Genomic DNA, 21,887 nt, shown 5'->3' with positions numbered 1-21,887 from the left:
TGATGTTGTTAGTTGTGAGCGAAAAATCATCTTGTGTGGCTTAAAAATCGAGAAAGAAGCAAATACAATAAACTATAAAAATTTACAGGTCCGAGTGAGGATCAAACCTAGGCCATTTTCATGGCAATCAGGTGTTCTACTACACAGCCACATGTCTGCTTGGAAATTCAGTGAAAATAACATTCATGTTTCACAAATACACACGTCCTGCATACAGTATTCACAATACAACACGTAATATTACAGTAATATTGCGTTGTACAAACACAAGTTTCCATCAGGTGTCAAAATATGCGATTATCATAACTTTGTGGTTTAAAGCTGGACACTCATTACAAAAAAGACACACATTACTGTGCATATTCCCTTGTGACCACGTATGCAGTGAGTTCATAGCAAATTCGAAAAGGTTTCATGCATATAATTGGTCATGGTTTAAAGCACGCTACTCATTACACAGAATGCAGCTGTAGCGAAAGCTTCACTGACACAAGCCACTTATTACTTACGGATTGCATTGTTATAATCCACAATTTAAATGAGAAACATCATACAATAAAAGGTATGCACTAAGTGGTTGAAGTACTCCCTAGGAACAGGTATCGCTATGAACTCCTAAAGACGAAGCTTAAGGGTTCCCCAATTTCGAAAAGTATCCATACCCGGTAACTAATTGGCCAGAGGACCTTGGTGCACAGCTCCCCTTGCAGGACCATGATGCCATTGTTTTGTAAGTAGCAGCATTCCTATAGCACATGGCTCTCTACCCTCACGTTCCAAGGCTTTGGTGAGGTGACACTAATACTATTGCTACAGACCCACTATAGCTTATAACCCCATGATATGTTTCTTCTTGTAGCACTCTCCACTAATTACTGCTGTAACCTTCCTGCTTGCATGTATTTTATGCACTTTACTATGATCATTCTTATTCATCCATAGCTATTAATTCACTCCTTTATTTACATTAAAATGACTGTCTTGGCATTTCATGCATTACCTGGCAGGTGTGCTTTAAAACGTTGTATATAATTATTAATTTAGCTATCACTATAGCTTGGGATTATAGGCCCACTGCAAAAGCATGCGTTCACAAATTATACCTCTTTCTTTTTTTCCAACTAGCCAAGAAGGTACACATGCAGTATACAAGATTTCCACGTCACTCAACTGCTAATCCTAAATTCCACTGCATGCACGAACAGCACAGGCGGTAGCACCAAGATAGTCACAAATGTCCATTTTGGTAAAAAAAGGAATTGCTTTGGCTCAGTTGCTCAATTTTTCAGTCATAACTGTAGCCACATAACCCTGAACCAACTGAATATGCAGAAAAAGGGCAACGGGTTATTTCATGAGGTAGTATCACTGCAAGCCTAAGAAAATTCGGGGTCGCAACGGGCAGGCCACACTGAATGCCAGAGTGGATGTCAGTCCCCTTGAATCGCTCCTCAGTCACCAGCTGCAGAAGGTCACAAAACCTGTGCTGACTGCAGCTGTGAACGAGCCTTTAGACACAGGCTTGCTCAATCACTTCAGGTGCATTCAAGCAGAACATTCACTGAACAACAAGATGTGCACAAAGGCTTGTTCAGCCACACTGATGCTGTTTCTGCATATCTACCTATATATATATGTGTGTTTGCTGTTTAGGGACCAGGCAGAATTTAGAAGTACTGCGAGCACAATGTCCTTTTAAGAGCTTACAATTTAGAATCCTTGAACATAGAAGTTTATTTTTTATGTAAAGTTCTGGGACTGTGCAATCACAATGTGCTGCCTACATACTACTGTTATCCATGCCCGAATGTCTAAGTGTAGCGATCTCATATAAAAGATAACAAGTGGTGCACCTACTCGTTCTTAAAAGTGAGAAAGACAAAGACGTGTCAGTGTATCTATGCTAGGATTGTTGAACAGTGGTCACATTGGACAAAGAGGCGATTGAAACAACACAAGTGCAAACTTACAACTGGTTCATCAGAATTGAGAAAGACACTCAAATTAATCATCACAGCAAGCACACGTGGAGGCTACTAAACATGTGGAGGCTACTAAACAGGCTATATATGTGGACATACATAGATGCTCCGTGATTCACTATCAAACTTACATTTTAACATGTAAAACAAAAAAAGCGATGTCAGATGCCTTAAGGACTTGTGCTATGTAAGAAAGCTAATTCTTTCTCTGACTGGCTGGCACATTTATTATATATTCTTATATGCAACACCTCCAGTAATTTTTTGATAATTTGTTGTCTCTATGTCAACAAAATGTGAGTGTTCAAAAAAGGAATGCACCCACAGGAACTACAGTGATTGACCAGGTGTGTACATGGGAATTAGAAAGGGCCAATTTACGTTCCCTCACTATAGTGTTGACACACCTTCCACTTTGTCCAATGATTTTTGATAGCTAAGTGCAACCTTGTACACAATGCTAGTTCAGCACAACCTGTGGCAAGCACTTTACTTTCCTGAAAATTCCACTTTTTCTCAGATTCTACGGCACAACCTTTTAGTACTGAAAACACAGTAGCAATGCCAAATCTCGCCACTACTTTCTTCAAACCATGCGATGTCTGTGACCGTAAAGAAACACTGCGAGCCCTTTTAAGCCTGTTGTGAACAAACAGACCAAAGAGCCATGACAATTAAAACTGTTTATTCAGATCATTCGACCGTGAATAACATGTTGGTGATATGTTTTTTTTTTTTTCTCTTCTAAATCTTCGTCGTCTTCTCATTTGTCTTCCTGTTTCTACATCTTCCCGCGGCCTCAAATGTCCGCACTTATAAGCATCCTTCTAGTGAATAACCAAACCTCATGGGTCTTCATAGAAGCTTATTGTCAGAAATCTTCAAAACACACAGACTCTTGAGAGTTGGTCTCAGCCTGGGAAAATGTCCTTCACCAAGCATATTTTCCAAAAGGCTTTGGATTTCTTTCTTATAGTAAAATCATGTCACCTTTTTAAATCTCTCATGATTACTTCGCATTGCAGGTTTTGTTAATACACTCTTTATTTCCTTCATATATTCAGAGTACCATGATTGCCACCATACTTTAGTCATTTCTTCTCGAAGTCTCCACACCTGTTGAAGGTTGTGGTGCCATTTATCATTTCTCTCTGCTCTAATCTTTCGCTTTCTACTAGTCAGATCTGATGGGGTCAAAGGAGTGGGCTCGTCAGGTTCCTCGTAAACGTACGTAAGTGGTCAGTTGTTTATGACACTTTCAACTTCACAGACTAGGGTATGCATCTCATCAATATGTAGTAAACGCCGACCAATCATTTTTCGCAGGAATGACTTGAAGCCGCATATTAGCTGTTCATAATACCCACCCCACCATGGGACGTTTCTGGGAATGAATTTCCACTTGATATGATGATTGGCAATGAAGCTCCTCGTTGTCTCACTTTGTAGCGTCATGCGTAGGGTTCAATCCTTTGTTAGCTTTCTTGAAAGCCTTCACATTGTCGCTGTAGATGACTGAGCACATCCCTTTTCTGGCAACGAAGCATCAAAAAGCTTGCAGAAAACTTTCATATGAAGTGTCTTTAGCTATTTCCAAGTGCACAACTTTTGTAACTGTGCATGTAAAGATTATTATGTAAACCTTCATTATCTCTCCCTTTGTTTTGGCTGCTTGCAGAGGGCCTGTGAAATCTATTCCAACTATTTCAAATGGTGCAGTCCTTGTTAGTCTGTCAGCAGGCGGAGGCGGTATCTCTTGTTGCAGTGGTCTGGAATTATACGTTTTGCATATAATGCATGTTCTAATGACATCTTTTACTTTGTGTCGTCCTCTGATTATACAAAACTTGGTTCTTTAATGGGCTAGTTTGTCTTGCACTCCGCCGTGAAATGTCTATTGATGCACATGTCTAATCATCAGTATCCTTTTTAAATGATTTTTTCCACAGAGTACTATCGGATGCTTTTCGATAAATGTCATACTTGTCTCTTGAAGTCGTCTTTTTAGTCTCAGTATGCCTTGTTTGTCTGTGAACACCTCACATCACCTTATTGTCTCATGTGCACAGACTTTCTTCAGTTCTTTGGCAAGTTCAACATTTTGTTCTTTCCAAATAAACGGGTCTCCGTGGCCTCGATGTCTTCAGTAGCTAGAAGACCATATATTTTGACACGTTGAACATTGCTGTAGAAGCGAAACATCGAAGCTGTTACCCTCAACATCTTCGAGTGATTGCCAAACTTTTCAATTTTGATTCCTCCTTCAGCACCTTGTTCTGTCATTCCTTCAACAAGTATTTCAACTTCCCTTGTTTCTTCATTACCACCTGGCCCTTTGTAACTTGGATAACATTTGTTCTGTAACCTCTTTGGTCCTTTCGACCGAATTTCTACTGACAAAAGTTGTTCCACAGTGACGCCTTTGGTTAGAAGATCCGCCGGATTTTCATTACTGCTCACGTATGCCCATTGACTCTCTGCTGATAAATTTCTTATTTCTTGTAGTTGGTGTTCAGTGAATGCTTCACACCTTTTTTTTTCTTATCCAGTTTAACACGATTGTATCATCCGGCCAAAATTTCACCTAGTTGACTTCTTGTTTCAGGTTACTTTTGATGTAACTCCACATTCTCACAGACATTGTTGCTCCTAGAAGTTCGAATTTTGCTAGGCTGATTGCCTTCATTGGAGACTCTTGACCTTTTGTGAGAATCAGCACTGTCTCTTTGACTCTGTTCTCATAGTACAGTACTATGTAGGCTGCATTTTCATATGCCGCAGGGCTTGTATCGGAGAAAATGTGCGATTCTGTATTCAAATGCTGTTTCTTATTTGAAACATACTGCCTTGGTACTTTTATATTTTGATTAATTTAATTTCATTCAGCTATTTTCTCAATACTTTCTCATCTTGATATGTTAAAGAATCATCCCAAGAAACTTTAAATTTCCAGAGGCTTTGTATAGCTATTTTTGCACTTACTGAGACAGGTGTTATGAATTCCAATGGATCGAACATCTTGGCACTTTCTTGAAGCACTGCTCGCTTGGTCAGCCTTTCATTCACTTCTGCTGTCACCAATATTTTCAGAGGATAGAACAAAGTATCGTCATCCGTGTTCCATGTCATTCCTAGAACGTTGGTTTCACTTGATATTGTAGGAACGACATCTCGATTCTCGAAAAAATGTTTCCTCATCTCTTCACTGTTTGATGTCCATTTCCTTAGGTTCATTCTGGCTAGGCATAAATTTTTTTGGGGTCCTGGTATAAACCTTTCCCATGATTCTCGTGCATTGCTCCAAGCATGACATCATCAATGTAAATTAAATTTTTTTGTTTTTGATTCAGGTGATGTTCTTGATTCAGGTGATGCTGCATTGTTGCTGCCAACAAGAAACTGCTTGGCAATGTATCAAATGTTACCCTGGTCATCCTCCATGCAAAGATGTTCTTTTTAGTTAAGTAGCACTGTTCATTTCTCCACCACAAAAAACGAAGAGCGTCTCGATCTTCTTTGTGAATACCGATCTAAAATATGTCTTTTCCATGTCTGTCGCCATTGTAACTGAGTATTTGCAAAAGTTCATTATCAGTGCAAGTACGTCTAGATTCAAGTTTTTTTTAGCTTCTAGGTTTTCATTCAACGATATTCCTGGTGTCGTTGACAACGAAGCATCAAACACTATCCTCACTTTCGTTGTCAGTCGATATTTTTTAATAATTGCTTGATGTGGCATGTACTATGCAACGTACTCCGATTCATCCAACATCACAGCTCTGCCACTCCTGATGTAAGGTATTCTTTCATAACACTGTTGTATTTTTCCTTAGCACCGAGTCTTTCTGAAGTCTTCTAGATATTTGCATCAGTCTTCTAATTGCTACTTCCTTGTCTTCTATGTTGACTGCTCCTTTAAATGATAGTCTTACTTTGTATCTCTCTCCATCCCTCTCAATCGTCTTTTCAAATGATGTAAACAGATGGTCAACTCTATGCATACTGTTCTTCATTTTCGCTGTTCCAGTGTTTTCGAGCTCCCAAAATTTTTAGATAACAACCGTCTTTCTGTAGAGTGAAGAACCATTACTGATTTTGCTTCTCTAATGTATGATTCTACACCGCGTGGTCCATGTACAATCCAACCCAGAATGCTTTCTACAAGCATCGTGTGTTGATTTAGTCTTTTCACATGTCTTGTTATGGCCTCCCAGTAGAAATCAGAGCCTAGGAGTAAGCTAGTTTTCTGCGTTGTACGTTTTTCATGCTTGTCATCAGTGATTTTCATTTCCGTCTTCTTCATACAGGACTTTGAATTGTCATTTGTGCTAGGGAGTCTCGTTCTTGATATCATGTCTATTTCAATAACCTCCATTACTAGTGGTTCCCCATCTGGATTTTCTTTCAGTACAACTTCGACAATGTTCATAACACTTTCACATTCTTTTCTTCCAAATGATCTAGCTGTCAGCTTTTCTCTGCCTAGTAGCTTGCAACCAACTCTTCATGACAGACTGGTTTGTATGAATGATCTTTGGCTTCTGCTGTCGAATAAAATTCTTGTGTATGCTCCTTTACCTTCACCTTCTGTCCATGCTATAGCCACCTGCAATAGAACACGATGGCATTCTTCTTGCAGTTTAGAAGATGCTAGCAGGTTTGACAATTTGTTAACAGCCATATTGTCATTTCGTTCCCCACTTTTGTCCTTAGGCTTGCTGCCTTCACTGCCCTTTGGCCTGCGCACGGCAGCTGCATGTCTTGCTTTGCAACGTTTACAAACTGCCATGGCTGTACAAACTCTTGCGTTGTGATTTGATCTTGCACACCTAAAGCACCTGTTTTCTTCTCAAAGCTTCTCCTTTTTGTCGTCATATTTAGTGACCTCCAACAGTATTCAGTACCATGATTGGTTAGATTACAAAAGCAATATCTTTTCGTGACAGAGCTCTGAAATGTGGAAGTCTTGCTTGTGAAGTTTCATCTTTCAGGCTTTTTTTTTTACGAGGTCTATTTTCACCGTCTTCAAAACTTTCTAGCGACGCTCTGAACTTCACTTGTTCTTGCAAAAATATTATTAATCCTGTTAGTGTATCTCCACTAGTACTGATGTTGCCTTCTGCTTCTGAAGTTCCTGTTCTCTCTCGCATACCTTGTCTTCTTTTCTCGTAACAGTGGTATTCAATGAACAATTCTTGCAGTGTGCAACCCTTTAAGATCAGCATAAGCATCGGAGCGTACAAACGCACTGCAACTTCAAGCGCTTTCAATGCATTCGTTTGCACTTGCACTGCCTGGCAAAGTTTGCGTAAACCTTTCACATCTTTTGGATTCCTAACTGGTTCCAACTTTATCAATGCATTCATGTGAATTTCTTTCAAAGGTTCTTCATTGCCAAATTACTCTCAAAAGTTTAACTGCTCTCTGGTAATTCTCATTGGAGTATTGTAGTCCCTCAATAAAAGCTGCTGTCTTTCTGTCAAGAAAAGAGATTGGGTAGTGGAACTTTTGGCTTTCTGGTAAGTTCTGTTGAAGATGAATCCTACTTTCAAAGTGCGTCCAAAATCGTTCCCATGTCAGCTTGTTGCCGCCAAGCCTGAACATGTCTAGTTTTGGAAGTTTCACATAACAATCTGTAAGCTAATTTCCTGACACTGTTGGTTCAGTTCTTGTTACTTTCATGCACGGTGACTCTTAACTTTCTGATGCTGGGCTCTATTTTTGAAACTGCCGGAATAATCTTCATATCATATTTCTCTACTCTCTCAAATTCCTTAGCTGCTGTTTCTTCTGTTATAAATTATTTTATTTGCAAATTATCTGCTTTCAAACTCTCCGTTATGCTCTTGATTTGGCTAAGACTTATGCTTAGAGAGTCTGCATCTTCTCAGTCATTCATTTTTCTTTCTGCCTCTGTGATAAGATTTGTTATCTGCATCCTCCACATTTTCCTCTTCTGCGAAACGATATTTTGATTCATGGTGAACAAAATGCAGGCTTACATTCACAATGAAACAATGACTTTTTCCTTGGGCAGTAGCTGTCGGCTCCACGGCTGCCACTTCTGGTGGCACGTCTACTGCCTCGTAGTCCTCAGCTCGGGCTCTGGCATCGCGGTCTTGTCAATGAGGAGAGGGTGGTCACAGCACCATGTTGTGAACAAACAGACTGACTTGATGCAAACCATAATTGAAACATAGTGGTGTAACCAGATGAGACCAGCCCCTTAATTCAGAAGGGGCTTCTTCGTATGCGGACTATAATGCTAGCACACAAGTCCTGGTTTAAACAATAATCTGATATCTAATAACTGAAGCTTTTTGTTGTGTGAAAAGTCTGTTATGAACTTTAGGCCACATGAATTCTCTCAGAAAATCTTTAGCGCGTTGGTGATCTTTAATAGGATATAAACTGTGTAAAAAAACAGACATAGGAAGAAACAAACACCACAAGTGCAGATTTCCAACTCGCCCAACAGTCTGCTCTTATAAAATGATCCTTTGGTGGTAGTTATCCTTGCTCACAAGCATTAGGTGATCATCCAAATACTGGAAAATGTGTTTAGCTGTCTCTGCTAGGCGTTCTGCAATTTTTCTGTTGACGCAGCTGAGAAAAATGTCACCGAGAAAGGGCCATGGCAGACCTGATGCAAACCGCTGCCTTCTGCAGATATAAATTCTTGTCTACATCTACCACCGTCGTCAGCAGTTAAAACGTGATAAGTATAAGAAACAACTCAACCGTTATCCCACCACACAAATGGTACTCTATTTCATCTCTATGCTGTGTAACATACACTTTTACACTTTCTACTAGTAATTCATTGTATGTAGCAAGGATTAGAGATCTCTTTATGTCAGTGGGCACCACACAAAGATCTGCTGCATTGTAGTCACATGGAAGATCAACCAGGGACTGCAAGTTCAAGATCTGGTATGGGTCATCTATCTTGATGGCAGAAAGTTGACACTGGAGAAACTCAAGCCAGGTGTTCCATGTCGACACTACTGCATGAAAACTTGCCTCTGTTTTGCACTTTCCTAATGCCTGACCGAACTTTGTCTAGACCCAGATATGACTGCATTCTTTTTGACTTTGCTGTTTGTGTTGATATTGTAGCAAAGTTCTTGAATGCATCATCAGCCTTTTTATGTTGAATTCCAATGGCAGAGTTGGAAGAAGTTTTTCTGCTTCTTTTAAAACAAGTGTGCTCCAATGGCAGAGTGAGGGCGGGGGTGAAGTGTTCCAATTAGAAAGTCAGAGTGGATTTAGAGCTCCGAGGAGCAAGAAAAGTTGCTCCACCAAAATCGGCGAAGTGGACCGCAACTTTGCGTGCTGCATTCGCTTTAACACCTTCACACTTGGGGACGCCTTCGCTGTTGCGTGTTTTGGCAGCAATTGCGGACAAAATGGGCGTCTGCACAGATCATGCAGAATTGCTTCCTCTGCTCTAAAGTGACATCTCCGAGTCAGAAAGCACCAATTCCTGTGCAAGTAGTTCATTAGATCGTGTTACCCACACTGAAACTACTAACAAGCAGTGTATCAACAGGATTCGCCAGCAAAATTAGTGGAATGAAATAACTACACGCAACATACTCTGGGCAGCTCAAGGACTTCCGCTTCCTTCTTGCTCCGGCAGTGCAGATTGTGTGCCAATCGCGGATTCAGAGTCGTTGCTCTATGCCAGAGTCCAGTACTCGCTCACAGAGTCTATCGCCTGCTCTGACTCTGCCACTAAAATTCAACATCAGAAAACAGGCTCTCCGATAACAGAACAAAACATCCTTCCTTGTCTTACAGAATTAACTTGCTCTTGTTAACACTTGTCTTTGCGTACCGGTTATCCTTGTCCTGAGTTCGTGCTATAGCAATTTTCACATACCGACTAGCCCAAGCCGCCACCTTTCTTAGCTTGCTACCTGCAAAGAAATTCATCAATAAATAGAAACTCACTGCTTCTTGATGTCAGTTATGAGACATCACATCAACCCATCCGGCAGAACAGGACTTGGATTTAACTCCTCTGCCATGTTTTTTTGTAAGTAAATCACAGTATGCCTGCTTATCCACAGAGTGAAATTTCCAAGGTACTCAGGTTTCACCAATTCACTGCATTGAGCCTCGCTTGGGCAACTGGACGTGCTCGGCTTCAATGCTGTGATCACCCAAAAAAAGCACCTTCTGTCTGCAATTTTCTGCTCTTTTATTCTTGGCATCTTATGGAGCAGAGAATTCCATATAATCTCAGTGGTTTGGTCAGCAATGTGGCACCATTGTTCGTATATTCTGCCTGGATCATTCATGCGTGCAGGTGTGGCTTGTTGCCACAACTTGAAGCTCAGAATACCACACATGCAACTAGAGTGTCTGTACAATGAATGACGTATTAAATTTTTTGATTCTAATAAACCAGTTTTGAGTTTGCGCTTATCTCGGTTCAATATTCTCATCTGTGTCCAGTGTTGCACAGTGAACGATGAAGCAGTACCAACTTGCCCAACTGTCAGTGCTTTAGCTTTTGAAGGACGTTCTTGGCTAGCCTTCCTTAGAAGGCTATATGCCAAACATAGTATCTGGCAATGAGCACAACACCGTGGAGAAAACTTTATGACTTACAAAAAAGAAATCATAAATCACTACAACTATCTGATTGAAACAATGATCAAAGAAGAAAACGTCATTAAAATTCTGTGGGTCATTGAAGGCGATGCCTTTTAGGAGTCTCAAGAATACTGCTGCCAAAGTTCTTACAAATTACATTCACAACAATAACTAGCTTTCCAAACCATGTCCCGCCTTGGAAGGGTTTCAGCCCTTGTGGTTGCTTTTGGCTATAATATTAGCAGATTTCACAATTCAAATCAAGGCCTTCATTCATGAGGTGGCTTGCTACCTCTCACCATTTTCCCATATCCATGGGGCTGCCCAATCTTTGTTTTCGATCATTTAAAAGCTCATCCATGAGGAAATCACCAAAGTGCTTCTGTCTATCCGCTAGTAAGCTCCACTTGCCGTGAGTCTCTTAACGCCTTGGGCTAATGGCTCCCTTCTATGTACATCAGCACTTCTAGCTGTCAGATCCATTGCTTTCACAGGAAAACTGGCCGATACGTTTTGCCGGTAATTTGGCAGAGTATGAAACGTACCAATGTCACTGATGCGCATTTCATCAAAACACTATTGCTCAACCATCTGTCAGTGCAATATGATGCATAATTTATATATTACCCAATGAAGCCAAGGAAGGCATAGGAGACATTATCTGTAGTTTTTGATTATGCATTGTGCCTAACAAAAAATAAGCTCTCGATCAATTCCTGTTCTTTCATAAGTTATGACCACATTTACCCTTTTAAAGACAACAAAATGTCCCCACACAGGGGGTTACACTAGAGCCAACTCTTAGAAATATGGTTATGCCATCCTCAAGGCAAAAACTTCTTATCTTAGTGCGTGCATAAATATGCCTCATACACTTCCCGCCAACCACATAAGTGGAGATGATTGGAACTTGAGCTTTCTTTTGAGGGCAACTGTCAAATTCATGAGGGTGATCTCAATTTGCTAAATTAAGATTGGCACATTTCCGATTTCACATATGACATAACTCTGAACCTGCTTTCTAACATTGCTTAAATGCAAGATTTTATACACACTGCTGCTAATTGTACCACAACAGTTGGTAATGCCCGTTTCACACTCGATCTGGTCTTTATAAATTTTAGTGCTTAGTTACATAGCCTCTGCTAAAAATGGTGTCTCAGATTTATATCCTCATGTTGATTATGAAACTAATGTGTGTGAAGTTAAAACTGTCATATATTACTGCATTGATAAATTTCTGCAAAAAGAATGTGTTTCCAGCAAAAGAAACAACCTATGTATACTTTTTACTGCAACTTAAAATGCATCAGAAAGAAAAAAACTAATCTACTTATGCCCCAGTTTACACCTCAGTTATTTGAAAATGAGGTGAAGTACTTCCAGTGTCAGTTTATAGTCTTTTTGAAATATTGCTGTTAACCGGTTCTTGAGGTACTCGAAAAACAATTACAAAGATGGACAGCCACACAGTCAGCGAAACAAGACAAAGGGCCAACCCCATCAATCACTATTGCAATTGCGTGTTTCTCAGTACAGTCCAGCATGCATGAATATTAATTCACACCATATTTATGGATTTTCATAACTTTCTAAGGCCCCCTTTTTTGTTACTCAATGTTCAGACTAATTGTCAGGATGTTCAGATGGAATATCGAATGTCATTCTTCAGCGGTGCCTGGTTAAGTACACCTCTATCAGTTTCTATCCAATGATATTCTTTTATTCAAAGCTAATTATTTTTCCTCCGTCGACATTGGTTCCATTTAATGGCAAATAATATTGGATGACAACGATAAACAGAAAGTTGCCTTTGTTACATCAGATGGTCTCTTATATCACTTCTATGCCATTTGGTTTGTGCAATGCACCCCCAAAGGTTTAACTTATGGTGGACAGCCTTCTTTGCAGCTTAACATGATCAACCAGCTTATGCTAACTTGACAATGTTGTGGTGATTGATTGATATGTGGGGTTTAACATCCCAAAACCAACATATGTTCTCATCTACCATTTAGAGCCACTTTGTGCATCTGTCAGTAGTTATCGATGTGTTCCAGAGCGCTGGTCAGCTGTTAAATTCCTTCAAGTGCAACTTTCGGACACCTTGAAATGACATTTCTTGGGTGCCTTGTTTATGCACCACTCATTAGACAAGTCCCCACGAAGGTTCAGGCGATGGCTAATTTCGCCTATGATCATCACATTTCTGTTAGCCTCTGTTTATAGTCTCACCATTTTTTAACAAGATCTTCTGAAACTATTGCTAGTTCCAGAAAAGTTACTAGAGGATATTAGTTTTTAAAGTTCAGTAATATTTTTGAAATTATGTATCTCTACCTATTTTTCACCTACGTAACCAAAGCGGCATGACGTACTCGCTAGGGCAATCTTCAGCAGAAGCCGACCGACCTGGTATGCTGATGGCAAGCTTGGTGCAGGGGCGGCGCCAGGGGGGGGCAAGGGTGGGCTGGAGCCCCCCCCAAAATTCTCGCCTGCCCCCCCTATGCCCACCCAAGTGCCCGGAAGCATATATTGAAAACCTAGTAGGAGCAGAGCTAGCTTGCCCCCCCGGAGGAACTCACTTTTCGTGGTTGCCCCCCCAGTAAAAACATCCTGGCGCCGCCCCTGGCTTGGTGCTATCTATAAGGCAACCGAGAAAAAAAAATTGAGTTATTATCTGCGTTCCATAGCTAACAGAGATGCCATACAAGGAATGGGGTCAGTGTGGTGACTTTCAGATGAACCATCCAACTTCAGTGATTTAAAGTCACAAATTCTACTTTTCTGGTGAGTTTTACAAATGCAGGTGTGTTATATAATCTTAATAAAGATATTTATTCATACTCAGTATACAAGTCTTTGTAGTAGAACTGAAAGGTGGGCGAGTTAGAACTTATCCAGAATTGGGCAGCTCACAAAAGAAACACACAAGAGAAAGAAACAGGACAAGTGCTTCCAGTGCTTGTCCTGTTTCCTTCTCGTGCGTGTTTCCTTTTGTGTGCTGCCCAATTATACATAAGTCTTATCGCACACCAGTATCATTGACACAGTACACTGATAAACGCAATTATAATACAAATGCTTCATTTTTTTCCGGCTTTCAGAAGAGTACCCTGCTCCCTGAGACCTCAGTGTCAGGTCTCAGGAAGCAGGGTACTCATGCAGACATGACTACATGAGTGAAAAACAACTTTATATTAAGAACTGGTAACCGAGCCGACAGTCTTGTTTACCTATGTTGAGCGTAACATAATATTATATACTGTATAATTTTTAACGGCTTGATGCCTCATCTGGGATGCATACATATGCGCACACATACGGGCGTACATAAAGTATGACCGAAATCACCTCCACCCTCACACATCACTGCCACCCCAAAAATAATTTTGCTTCGCTACTCATGGTCTCTGCATCCTGGCCACATTCCTTGTAGCGCACCTCTGTTGGCAATAAAACGCAGATGATAACTCTATTTCCTTTTTGGTTGCTTCATATATAGCACCAAGTTTGCCATTCGCATACCAGGTCAGTGGGCTTCTGCTGAAGGTTGCCCTTGCGAGTGCATTATGCCACTTGGGTTATGAAAGCGAAAAAGTGATGGAGACACATAATTTCAAAAAATATTTCTCAAGCTTAAAAAATAATACCCTCTGAAAGCTTCATTTATTTTTACCTAATACGTTAGGCTTTCAAATGAGATATTGTGCATATTTTTAGTCCGACCACCAATGCAAGTTTTTTACAGTGAGGGAAGTTTTTTTTTTTTCAAAAAAAAGTGGCATTTGCAATTTTTTTTTCAGGCTATCTGCTATAACTTCTGGGTCTAAATTATTTTCAACTATTGTACCATGTCAAACAGGCCACCAGCACATAATTTATTTGTGTTCTTTAAGCTTGCCATATTCCCCAAAAGAAATCTCAAGTTTGGCAATTTTATTCAATATTGCTCGTGCCCTCGAACAATTCATATTCATAAATTTTTACAGTTAGACCACCTAATTACCTTGCTGCAAATAGCATTTTATTGAGTGCATTCGAAAAACATCTGAAAAAAACTGTTGTTTGATGCCCTCTGCCTCAGCCAGCACCAAACTACAAGGAAGAAAAATTTTTGACAATGAAAATAAATAACCAGGGCAAGTTTCGAACTTCGAGAAACATGTGTAATTTTTTTAGCCATATTCATGATGGTCAGAAAAACGCTGGATGATTTGGCATAGAATGACCCTTATACTGGGACTATCACAAGCTTCAGCTTTGACTATAGTGATCATGCAGCTTGCATCCTGATCCATTCTAGCTCACTTTGATGACTTCCCTTCTAAGAATGTCTTCGCTGATGCAAATGAACAGAGCATAAGTTGATGCATAGGTTGGCACAACAGCAGCATGGGCACAGCCACATGAGAGCTAATGTCAGCCGTCTCTTTTCAAAATTCCAGTGGAACTGCTTCATTACTGAGAGGGAGTGTTCTGCTCTTGTATGGGCCATAGTGAAATTTATACCCAGCTGTACTGCCAACAGTTTTCGGTCACTGACTACCATGCCCTCTCAAGGCTGTCATCTCTGAATGATCTGACGAGCTGCCTTAAAAAGACCTTCACAAATGCAGAAGTATTCCTATTTCACAATCTATAAGTATGGCCACCTACATCGCAAAGTGAACCGCTTACTCTATCCCCTGGTGAATCCAGCCAGCTGTGACTCCAAATCTTGCATCTGATTTGAATCAGAAATAAACAAAGGCTGAATGTTTCCCTGTGACAACTCATTGCACAGCTATACTCTTAGCCTTCTTGTCTCAAGCTACGCATGTTTTTACAAAGAATCGAATGTTAATACTAATGATGGCCCAAAGCTTCTTTCTGTAATTCTGGCACAGCTACAGCTGACCACCATCTCTCAACTTCACAATGGACCCTCAGCATTTCTCATACATACACATGTTGCAATTTTGCTGACCTTACATGTATCAGTCTGTGAACCTGTGAACCAGTATGTCACTCTGTGGGACTAAAACAAGGGTGGCAGTACAGTAGTTTGGCACATTGAAAAATACAAAAACAAAGTAAACAGGCAACAACACCTGCTACCGAAACTAACCTCCAATCCGACCCAAGAATATAGTAGGAGCATACAACATATAATGGCTTTTCTAGATAAGGAATTGATCACACCTTCCGAATACTGCTTCTTGGTGCCTAAAAACATGCAAGCAGGCTGCTTCTGCCTTATTCTTCAAGATTCATGATGTATCCATAGCTGAATTGCTCAGCATGAAAATACCAGGCAGTTCCATACTATCCAACAACAATAACCTACTGAGCTGCTATCCCAACTTCTAAATTGATGGTTTACCTAATATACCATCCAGCCTTCCATCCTTTGTTCAAGATGTACTTCATTTTCTTCAAATAATAAATTCAACTAATCAAACACACTCTTTGATCAGGCCATCCTGGTAATGTCTGTATCTTATATATGAATATGCTTATCACTGAAGAAATTGAAGCAGTAAAGTCACTCATAGCAAGCAAACACATAATCTTGAAGCTTGCCACCCATGACTAAAATTAGCCCTCAAACCTAATTATTTTTAATTGCATTCATCCAACAAGTTTTTGGCAGAAGTATGGAAATCCCTTTAGCACAAATACGCGCCAACATTTTTATGAGACTGTTAGAATCAAGAGCTTTAGAAATAGTCTCTGGTAATGCTTTTCAACTATATCTGCTATACATATGATATATTTATTTTATCTGAACACAGCATACTAATAATATTTGGGGTTTAACGTCGCAAAACCACAATATGATTATGAGGGCTGCGAAGTGGAGGGCTCCAGAAATTTCAACCACCTGGGGCCCTTTAACATTCACTGGCGTAGCACACTCACGGGCCTCTAGCATTTCACTTACATCAAAATGTGATTGCAGCAACCAGGATCGAACCTGCGACCTTCGGATCAGCAGCTGTGCATCGTAACCGCTACACCACCGTGGTAAGCAAGTGAATACAGCATAAGTGCCCTAAATGCATTAAATCGCAATTGTAACAAGTTTTACCCTAGTTGTAAACTTATCATGCATCATCTTTTAAGCAAAATTAACTTCCTAGGTATGACAGTTCCTATTAAAACAGAGAAATCAAAGGTTATGCTCTTCATAAAGCCAACAAATATCCAGCTATAATCCATAGATTACACAAGTCATCACCCATGACACTGCAAACAAGAAATATTCGTCAGATAGGTAAAGCATTTATAAAGGTTCTGTAGCGACAACGATGCCTATGCTCACCAATTAAGCAACACAAAAAAAACATCTGTTGAGAGAAATGACCCGCACAACACTCTGAACAGGGTCTACAATGAAGCTTGCAAATTATAATATCATCGCTAGCCGAACATGCCCCATAGCACAGCCTAACCAGCCATTAGCCTTCACAATCAAATACCGAAATGCACTTTCAAACTTTAATAATATTATTCGCAAGTATTACCCAGCATTAACAAGCAACGAGCACCTTATAAAAGCATTCCGCAAAGTGCCAAAGGTCATGTATCACAGCAATAGGAATTTTAAGGACATGTTAGTGAATGCAAAAGTGAACCAGCATTTTTTTGTCCACATAGTACCGAGTTGTCATCCAAGATATAAGACCTGTAAACACCTTCAAGATTATATTAGAGTTAAAAGCATCAGAAGCGATTTATGTACATAATATAAAATCTAGTTTTACCTGCACTAGTTCAAACATTATCAACATGATTAAATATACATACTGTCACAAACAGGACTACCTGTTGATGTTTGAATAAATGGACATCATGCAGACATGGTAAATAAATTACTGAAATCAATGGCGCAGAATTTTATAGCGGCAGGACACATATTCGACGATCTTAAACCTTACATACTATAGTCAGCCTTCCGGCAAAAAAATATTGCCACACCTTCAGAATCATAATAATTTATTTCATATCAAACAAAGGAAGAAGTACATCGTAAGAATATACAGAAGGAAGTCCCGTAGTCACAGATTGAAATGGGACCTCCTGTGCAAGATAACATGGTGAATAACTTACTTAAAATAGACCTTATTCACAAGTATAATATATTCCAGCCAACAAGTATGAATGTTTCAAAGAGGCCTCTTGAATTAAATTAATATAGCATATACACAACAAAAACTAATAAAAATCATCAAGCAATTTCTATGGCTAATTATCCCCATTCTCAGGTGATGCTTCCTCGAAGCAAGGATAGTTCAGCGAAATGTCTTCTCCTTTTCTACCCTTCCCTGCAAAAACCCCGCTCCCTCCTGCTTCTCATTTCTCTGACAGCGAAAGCTGTTATGAGATCAGAACTCAAGTCACTCGCAGTTGTCCAACGCCGCCGCCGCTGTCCGTAACTACCTCGCGTGAAATTTAAAAAAAAGAAAACCTAGCACCAATTACTCAGTGGGGCTCAAACCCGAGTCCGCTGGGTGCCGGCCGAGTATACTACAACTGAGTTATGCCGGTGCTTGTAACTTGTCAAACTTGCCTTAGGCAAGCTTGACCTAGCATTATCCCCATTCCCCATTCTCAGGTGATGCTTCCTCGAAGCAAGGATAGTTCAGCAAAATGTCTTCTTCTTTTCTACCCTTCCCTGCAAAACCCCCGCTCCCTCCTGCTTCTCATTTCTTTGATAGCGAAAGCTGTTATGAGATCAGAACTCAAGTCACTCGCAGTTGTCCAACGCCGCCGCCGCTGTCCGTAACTACCTCGCGTGAAATTTAAAAAAAAGAAAACCTAGCACCAATTACTCAGTGGGGCTCAAACCCGAGTCCGCTGGGTGCCGGCCGAGTATACTACAACTGAGTTATGCCGGTGCTTGTAACTTGTCAAACTTGCCTTAGGCAAGCTTGACCTAGCACCAATAATACAGTGGGGCTCGAACCCGGGTCCGCTGGGTGCCAGCCCAGTATTCTACTACTGGTGGTTGGGACTTGTCAAACTTGCCTTAGGCAGGCTTGATGTGAGGAAAGCAATTGCTTTAATAGGACTTATAAAGCATTTTAAAACAGCAAAAGAACAACCAGTCATCACACAATGTGAATACCATAACGAGTGGTGGGCCGTCCAACGCTCAACCCATCACAAAAGCTTTTTGTTCCCCTATTAACTATGGCGCATACCCACTTCAGCCATAATTCCTCATCTTCGGCAGCCACTGCCTGAACAATTGGTACAAAATTCCTTGCAAGTGTTTAGCGCATACCACACTTCTCAGAAGAATGACGAAGAATAGCATAGCGAGTGCAGGCCTACTACCCAAAAATAATATTATTAATGCCATTTGGGTACTCAGCAAGTGTGCTTACAACAGTTACCACATGAGTGTTTAGAAAGGGCTCTCAAAGGGCGCTCTTCTAGCTTTTGCTGTGACTGTGCTGTGCCTTCCGCGCAGGCCTGGCGTTTTTTGTTTCATGGGCTTTTGACTCGCCCAATTAAACACGCTGGCTCCTCCTTTTTATCTGCCCCTGTTTTTGCGTGTGGCCTGCCATTCTTTGGGTTGGAGAGGGTATGAAGAATATACGAAATGAACTAAGGTAGGCAAGGGCTGACCTTTGGTATTGTTGGTACAACATATCTGAAATGGTTTGTGCTCATTTGCTGGTCGTTAGCCCAAGTGTACGTGTGTTTCCTTCATCTTGATAAATCTGCCCAACATACTTCAGATAAGGTCAGCAGTTGCAGCCTTCAAGAAGCTCGCATGTTGAGACAATGGCTCTAACAACACACCGCGTTCACAAATTTTTTATTTCTTTAAGCTTGCACCTTCCCCTCACCTTCTGCCTTTTTTAGTTTTATAACATGATGCTTCTGATTAAAAAATAATAAAAAAATTGCTATTGCCTTGTATAATCCTTGCAATATTAGCTCATTTTTGTCTGTACTTTGCTAGATCTTCAATGCACAGATCGTCTTGATTTCTCATGTGCACTACAAGTATACTACAGAGCAATCATTTGACTGAGTTAGTGAACCAACAATTGCTCTTCATTGCTTATTTTCTGTCCTATTACTTGGTCTGTTATTTTACATTATAGCACGGAAATTAGGCTATTTAGTAATTGTGTCTTTTTATTTTATTATCAGCATGTCAAGTGCCGGAGGCATGACTGCTGGCAATCTAATGAAGCGTTCATTCCTGGGCAAAAGTTAAAAACATCCCCCTCCCTCCTCGCCGATGCTCATCTGCAATTTTTTTCGGTGGTTTATTATTTCAAATAGCGTAACTATTTGAAAAGTAGGCCAAATGTGACGTATCACCCTAATTTGTTATCCCGCACTGAGCACTTCACTCGTAGCATCCATTCATCCATCCAACCGTCTGTCACTCACCGTCAGTGCAACCAATTTCACCTGGTTGAAACGCTCCCGTTGCAGATCGGACACGGCAGAAGAGTGACACATGATCCTATAGCCGGCAGCCAGTTTAAATTACACGCACCAATATACAGACATCAAGAGTACACATAGTGCGAAAAAATACTCAAAAACCCGTACGGTGGAAGTAAACAATGAAAGTCCTACTTTTATTGTCAAGACCTGTATTAGCCTCTACAATAATCTTATCAGGCGGCTGTACAAACCGAGCAACTTGTGCAGCGAAAACATTTTCGAATTGTGGCAAGTTTAACACAGAATGGTATTACCACCACTGCCACGATATTTATGGTGAAAAGGCACATTCATTCGGAGATTAGTTAGAGATTGACAGCTTACCCGCCCTTGAAACAACGTGCACTATCAAGCTGTGAACATTTGTCTTCATCACTGTCGTCACTGAAGAGTAGTTTTATCGCGATGAAGAGTGCTTTCGGCAACTAAACATGTAGCTTGAATTTCGCACTGGTCCAACGACGAAACCGGAAGCTGCCATGACACTTTCTCTCCCTTTCTCAGGAAAGAGACGCAGCGCCAATGAGCCAACGTGAGCCAAGGTTGTTGCGAGCAAAATTCAACGTAGCTACCACCTTGGCTACAGCAGCGATGACCGGCATTTTGTTTTTAATGAATTTTCGTTTTTAACTTTTCATTTAAAATCTTTGACGAAAAATTATCTCTTCACATGCTTGAATCCCATAGTCATCATCAGCAGCAAGCCCGCCAAAACTGAATGTGGTTAAAAAACCTAAAAATGTAATTTTTTGTATAATTTGCTGAAAACTTGCAAGGCTCCTCTCAAAATGGAGCAGAGCCACAGTCTCGCCTAAGCTCAGCATTTACTTAGAATACCCATCCACGAGGCCTTAGAACAAAAGAAAAATTATGACATAGAGGAAATGAACAAAACTATAACTACAGTGATTCCTAAAACACAACTGCAGGTTGGTTAAAGCACTAAAACAAGGAGTGAGCAAACTGTCCCAAATCACAAAAGAAAACCTAAAAACGAAATGACAACCCACAAAAGCTACCCACTCCATGAATTCATTGAGCTAAAAGTGCTGATTAACAAAAGAAAACTGGCGACATAAGGAATTATAGCACCAAAGAATTAGATTAAGAATTGAAATAAAAGACACAGCATGACAACAGAAAACTTCTTAAGAATGCACACTCTAAAAGACAAGTAGGTTCATGTTATCAGCAGTTTCAGCAACATAGTAAAGGAGGCAGAAGACCAACTATAGCTATACCGAAAAAGAAGCCAAAGTAAAAAAAAAAAAAACACTTGATTTCTATGAGTAAATGTAAACAAAGTTAGACAGAAAGAAACAGAAAATCAGAAGCCTAACCAGGAGTGAATCTGGTGAGATACCCTACCCTGACAGAATGAAATAGAGTCCTCAAAATATGACCCACAAAAAATTATGCAGTGAGATTGTTGACTGGATCAACGATGAAGGAGATCTCGTGTTTAACAAGCTTGTGACACTTTCTGCACAATTCATCACGTACTGGCGAATCAAATGTGCCACCAAATTGTAAAAACACAAAAACCATAGAAAAAAAAGAAGACAGAAAAAAGAAGACATCAAAAGTTTAAAGAATTATACACAGATCAACAGATGTCCCACTGTGGATCATAGCCAAGCACTGTCAAACTGAAAATGTGCAAAACAGAACCGACTCATTTACTTGGCTTTCACAGACTACAAAAATGCATTTGACTTGGTAGAGATACAAGTAGTTTTCGAGGCATTGTGTTGTCAAGCAGCTAGTGCACAAAGCATATATGAATACCCTAGCCAACAACTACAGAGTCCACAGCAGAGCCGAAAAATTCTATTCGTGAAG

The 21,887-nt window shown here is 40.3% G+C and overlaps 1 long non-coding RNA gene across 1 annotated transcript in view; it reads right to left on the bottom strand.

Moving 5' to 3' along the window:
- Nucleotides 1-20,746, bottom strand: part of LOC142775921 (uncharacterized) — a 32,241-nt gene extending 11,495 nt beyond the window's left edge. The window contains exon 1 of the long non-coding RNA XR_012887150.1: nt 20,370-20,746. This is a non-coding gene — a long non-coding RNA (uncharacterized LOC142775921). The remainder of the gene's footprint in view (nt 1-20,369) is intronic.
- Between the last annotated feature and the right edge of the window lie 1,141 nt (nt 20,747-21,887).

The sequence above is a fragment of the Rhipicephalus microplus genome, chromosome X (genome assembly GCF_043290135.1).
Source record: "Rhipicephalus microplus isolate Deutch F79 chromosome X, USDA_Rmic, whole genome shotgun sequence".
NCBI lineage: Eukaryota > Metazoa > Arthropoda > Arachnida > Ixodida > Ixodidae > Rhipicephalus > Rhipicephalus microplus.
Note: the sequence above shows the minus strand (reverse complement) of the source record. Positions and strands in the feature narration are given on the sequence as shown.